We start from the raw sequence: 6,000 nt of genomic DNA on the forward strand, positions 1-6,000 counted from the left end.
CAATCTGTAAGCATCTGAAGGACCGCTCAGTGATCCGGGGAAGTCAGCATGGTTTTGTTCCTAACAGATCTTGCCAGACCAACCTGGTTTCCTTCTTTGATCGAGTGACCAGCTTACTGGATCGGGGGGAACTCTGTTGACATGATTTATCTGGATTTCAGTAAAGCTTTTGATAAGGTCCCCCATGACATTCTGATGGGCAAACTGGAAGACTGTGGAGTGGACTATAGGACAGTTTGGTGGATAGGGAACTGGTTCGAGGACCGCACTCAAAGAGTGGTGGTCAACGGCGTTTCATCAGATTGGAGGGAGGTGTCCAGTGGGGTGCCGCAGGGCTCGGTTTTGGGCCCGGTACTTTTCAATATTTTTATCAATGATCTGGATGAAGGAGTGGAAGGGCTGCTCATTAAATTTGCTGATGATACCAAATTGGGAGGAGTAGCAAACACCCAAGAAGATAGAATTAAAATTCTATTAAAATTCTGGAGAAGTGGGCAGCTGTGAATAGGATGCAATTCAACAAAGACAAGTGCACAGTATTACATCTGGGACACAAAAATGGGAAGCACAAATACTGGATGGGGGATACACTTCTGGGCAGTAGTATATGTGAAAGGGATCTTGGGGTAAGAGTGGACTGTAAACTAAATATGAGCAGTCAGTGTGATGCGGTGGCAAAAAAGGCTAATTCAATCTTGGGTTGTATCAAAGGGCCCATAGCGTCGAAATCGCAGGAGGTCATAGCCCCTCTCTATACTGCCTTGGTCAGGCCAAACCTGGAGTATTGTGTGCAGTTCTGGAGGCCTCACTTCAAAAACGATGTGGCCAAAATCGAGAGGGTGCAGAGGAGAGTGACGAGGATGATCAGGGGTCTGGAGACAGCCCTATGATGAAAGGCTAAGGGCCTTGGGAATGTTTAGTTTGGAGAAGAGGAGGTTGAGGGGGAACATGATTTTAAATATTTGAAAGGCTGTCATTTGGAGGAGGGCAAGGAGCTGTTCCAGTTGGCAGCAGAGGGTAGGACACGAAGCAATGGGCTTAAATTACATGCAGAAAGGTACCGGCTGGATATTAGGAAAAACTTTTTCACGATCAGAGTAGTTCAAAAGTGGAATCAGCTGCCTAGGGAGGTGGTGAGCTCCCCCTCACTGGCAATTTTCAAGAAGAGGCTGGATGAATACTTGTCAGAGATGCTTTAGGCTGATCCTGCACTGGGCAGGGGGTTGGACTAGATGGTCTGTATGGCCCCTTCCAACTCTATGATTCTATGACTCTATGACTATGATATTTCATCTATAAACTGCCCTCTCAGCATCACTTCCTATAAGCCCAAAAGTAACTCTATCATGTCAGCAGGTGAAGCCCTGGTATTCAGACAAAAACAGAGTTTTTGTCCCAGTACCAAGCCGTTTGAGTGAGGTAGCGACATATCACTTCTAGAAGTGACATCAGCACATCACTAACAACCTCGTTACATCACCAGAGAGTGCAGCCTGCAGCCAATGTCCCGTTCCCCAGTCCCCACCATTTGCCAGGAGGAGCTGGCAACCTTAGCTTATACACTTATTTTTAGATATCTGGAAACATCATATAGAGGCTTAAGTATAGACCTGCTACTGTTCTTGTCATATTTTATGCATTCTGTATGAGGCTTGTATCTTGTATAAAAGTTAAAATTAAAAAGCCACTGCCCCACGACCAAGCAATAGTATCTGATGGGCTTATCGGGAAAAAAAATGGTTGGGAAAAAAGTATAGCTGAATATCATCAACAATGAATAATGTCATTGTGGGGGGCTTCACACAGATACTAATCAACATGGGGAAAAGTACCAAACCCTGATGGTACCTCCCACACAATGAAGCCCATATGGCCAGCTCCTCCTGCTCTGCCACTCTTTAAGTAGTGAGCCAAGAATGAAATAAATGTTTCCATGGCACTCCAGCCCCCCTACATTAATCTCCAAATGGACAAAGTAAAGTCAACGGGCATCAAAGGCGAAGGAAAAATCAAAACTTAACTAACACTGAGAAATGTCCCCTTATCCAGTTTATATGGAGATTATCCATTAAAATGAAAAAAAACCCCACCTTTTCCCTTTAAAGGACTATGAGAGAGCCTAACAAGTGGAGAAAGGATTCATTTCCTCTCCCCAATCATGCTTGAAAAAATGCTGGGAATATCCAGCCGTGGATCTCCCAGCGTTTTGATTGTTTCATCCCTAATCATACATACATCACCGACTATGTTCAGAACACCCCGCAGCACAGCGTGCCAGAGATGTGGATGTGGAAAAAATGCCCTAAACGTAGAAAGATTAAAAGTCAAGGCAATGTGCAGCCAGCTTACAAATGGTTCTTTCCTGTGTTGTCCCACATTCTTCACATTTGTGTACAGAGCAAGAAAGGCTTAAAGGCCTCGTAAAGGTCAAGTGTAACAATGTCCCAACTCCTTTTGGAATCAACAATATGGAGAACACATTAAACAAGCAACAATTTCCTGTTGATACCAATGTACTCTAGGGGTGGTGTGACTATATTCTCCTGTGTTGTACGATTTGGAGTTAGTTGAGTTATAAACAACCTGAGGAAGGAGAACAATCCAGCTTCCAGCATACAAAGGTTCCTTCATGACTGCAAACAGCTTTTATCCTCCTTGCTGCTCCTGAATGAAGGAGTTCATCATACATGAAATGGATAATTGTACTTAAAGCATTACAAGCCAGTCATATTTACTGAAGCACCAATGAGAATTTTGACTGGGGCTGTAATGATTGACAGCGAAAGACAATGGCATCTGCAAGGAAGAATGTTTGGCATTATCAGAATGTGAACACCCTTCACAACTGAATAGATAATAAAGGAATTATAACATAGGACATGAATAAGCAGGGACGTGCAAATAAGTGCAAGGTTGGAATATCTTGGTGTTGCACCAGCAAAAAAGCTACCACAAAGCCATTTAACTTGGCAGAAACTGAGCTGCCCAATGTATGTTAATGAGCTGTCATATGTTATCAGAATTGATGTGCAGCATAGCAGACTGCATTTCACCAACCTTCCTTCTAGCAGCTAATATTCAGATTGTGCTGCATGTCATTGCAAGTGAAACTAAACATATCTTTGTTGAGGTTGTAAGCTAGAGATTGAAAATGTTCAGGCCACCCAGCCACATCTGTGCGAAGAAGAGGGTTTGGCAGCCTTTGGATACAGAGTGAGGGATAAAAATTGTTCACATAACTTTACTATTTACCAGTATCTCTACACTGCAAGAGCAAGCTGTAATTATAATAATATTGTGTTAAGTGAAATAAACCACAGCAGGATTGCAGTCTTTGGGGGAGACCTTTATTGTTTCTGTCTTCATCTTACAATGCTTAGTACCCTGGATCAGCCCATTCAAGTCTTTACAGCAATAATAGGAAGCTATGATAGGAATACAAAATCTGGAACCTACTCAAACTTTTATTAAAAACTCGTTTGTTGTTACTTATTAGGATGCAACTGGTTTATTAAATACCTGAAAGAGAAGTGGAATGGCTGTTGGAAAAATGTTTCCAACCTTCTTTCCATGACAGAAATGTTTCTGGTCATGCCCAAGATAAATTCCTGAAACAGGTACAATTTTTCAAAGCCTGTGCATTATATAAGTAATCCATACAACACCCCTTTTAGGTAGGCCCCTCTGTTTTAGCATTGAGAGTACAGAAGCTTCTCTGAGGCTATGGCTTGAGGGTTTTTTTTTGGATGAAGTATGATATGTATTGTGGATGTTTTCATTAAGCTATACTACTAGTCCATATTAATTTTCTCTCAGTAACCATCAAATACCTTGATGTTACCATGACTCTGAGAGTTGGCAAGGTGCAGCATTGCATATAGGGCTTATGGGAATAAGCCCTAGGCAACAGATAGGGGGCGAGGGCAGCAGTGAGTGTTTAAATCTTGTATTTTATCATCTTTTCCAGACCTAGACCTGAGTAAATGTTAGCACAGCCTTAAAAATGGACATGTTATTCATTCTTACCTAAAGCTTAAAACAGTCAGCTTGAGGGCCCCCCTTGCCCTCTGCCCCTTCCAGCAAACAGCTCTTTTCACTACTGTGAAACTAGCACACTGAGTCCTTTTATGAACCTTAAATGGGGAGGTTAGCCTCAGCCACAAGAATAAAACCAATTTATGAGGCAATTAGCAGTGTGCAAACATTTCGCTCTCCCCTGAGCAGCCATCTGAAGAGCATCTTGCTCCATCTGAACAGCCTTTTCCCAACCCAGCCTTTATGGCCCACTTCACTTGTCATAAATAATAGTACGGCTAAAGTGAAGGGAACTGATAGCAGAAACTTTCCACATTGAGAGTTAATACAGAATGGATCCCCCTCCTCTTTCCATACCTTGTGCTGCATTTGCAGTTCGTATAAATGCATAGCTTCCAATGACTAACAAGACTGCTCGTTTGTCTGTCACCCCATTACATAGTCTATTTTTCATCCAAAAAATGGATATGACATGATTCAGTGAGTGGATTAGGAGGGAACTCACACAGCTATGTTGCTACTCTTAAGGCAAGCAGCAGCCTATTTGTGTCAGCTTAGCAAGCAGCTCTTTGGCCAGCTAGGCAGAGTTTTGTTCTTAGGGGTAGCAGTGCCAGACCTGAAGAATAAAAAGCCACCCCTCCCTAAATGGCAGTGCTGTCTTTTTTATATCAGTAGACAGGCAAGATCTGTTACAGTATGCTGTAATCCAGATGCATGCACTATGAATGCAATCAATCTCATGGATTTCCCACTTTCTGTATCTGGAGACCTGCCCCTTAATAAGGACGCATTGAGGCTATGAAACTTGCTTGCGTGGTATCCAGAGCTGCTGCAACTGGCCCACTACCCCCTTCCCCAGTGAACCCCTTGAGCCCTGGAGGGCTGCCAGGCTTCAGCATGATCTTACTTATTGAGGGGGAGGCAATGACGGTGACAGACCTGGACCCTGAGGTGCTGAAAATGCCAAGGGTCCTAGGAGAAGAGTGGCCCAGCTGCAAGGTGCGGCTAGGGTTGCCAAGTACCCTTACCCTCCTGTTGGGAGAGGGGGACCCTGCACTCACCTTGAGTAGTTCTTTGTACCTGTGTGCTCCTGACGGCAATACGATGACATCATCATGCAAGCCATGGGAGTGCTCCCATGCTTCGTGCCAGGAGCACTTTGTGCGCAGGAGTACTCCTGCAGCCTGCATGATGACATCACTCCCCCACCTTTCCCTCCTGCCAGCTAGGGGAGTGGTGATAAGGAGTGAAGGCTGGGAGTGTAGGATCCGCCCCCCCCCCACTGCAGGACCGGCAACCCTAGGTGTGGCTGCCACTGTGGCCACAGGAGAAGACAGCAACACCCAACTCTGATTCAGGGCTGGGTGAAAAACAGGCTAAGGTGGCTTGTCAGCGCATCATGGTGGCTTGGGGGTCAGAAGCGGTGCTGGAGTGACAGGGCTGCTATGGCCTCCCCCCTCTGAGTTGGAGTGGTTGCCCCTGTGGTTTGCCAACCCAGGGATGATGGGGGAATGGTTGCTGCCACACTAAATACACCTCCTCTTGTGAAACTTTAGATATTTGTTTTATTTATGTATTTACTTCATTTATACCCACTTTTCACCCTAGTGGGAACCCAAAGTGGTTTACATCGTTTTTCACTCCTCCGTTTAATGCAATATAACCTATTTTTATCCTTGAAAGCCTTCAAATGAGGTTCTAAAAGTTTGATGATTTTGGTGGTGATTACTGTTTTATTTGATGTTGTTTTATGATAGTTATATAATTTATTTGCTTTATGTTATGACTTTAAATTGTTAGCCTGTTGAGAAAAGCAGCATACATTGATTAAGAGCCAAACTAGATGATATGTGTGACACAAGTTGGGTTGGAGGAGGTCCCCTGATTGGTCTTACAGACATACATGACATTAGGGAACTAACATTTCCAAGTGTGCCAGGGCCTGATTCATCTCAAAATGTGGGG

Source organism: Eublepharis macularius, chromosome 2, assembly GCF_028583425.1.
Source record: "Eublepharis macularius isolate TG4126 chromosome 2, MPM_Emac_v1.0, whole genome shotgun sequence".
Lineage (NCBI taxonomy): Eukaryota > Metazoa > Chordata > Lepidosauria > Squamata > Eublepharidae > Eublepharis > Eublepharis macularius.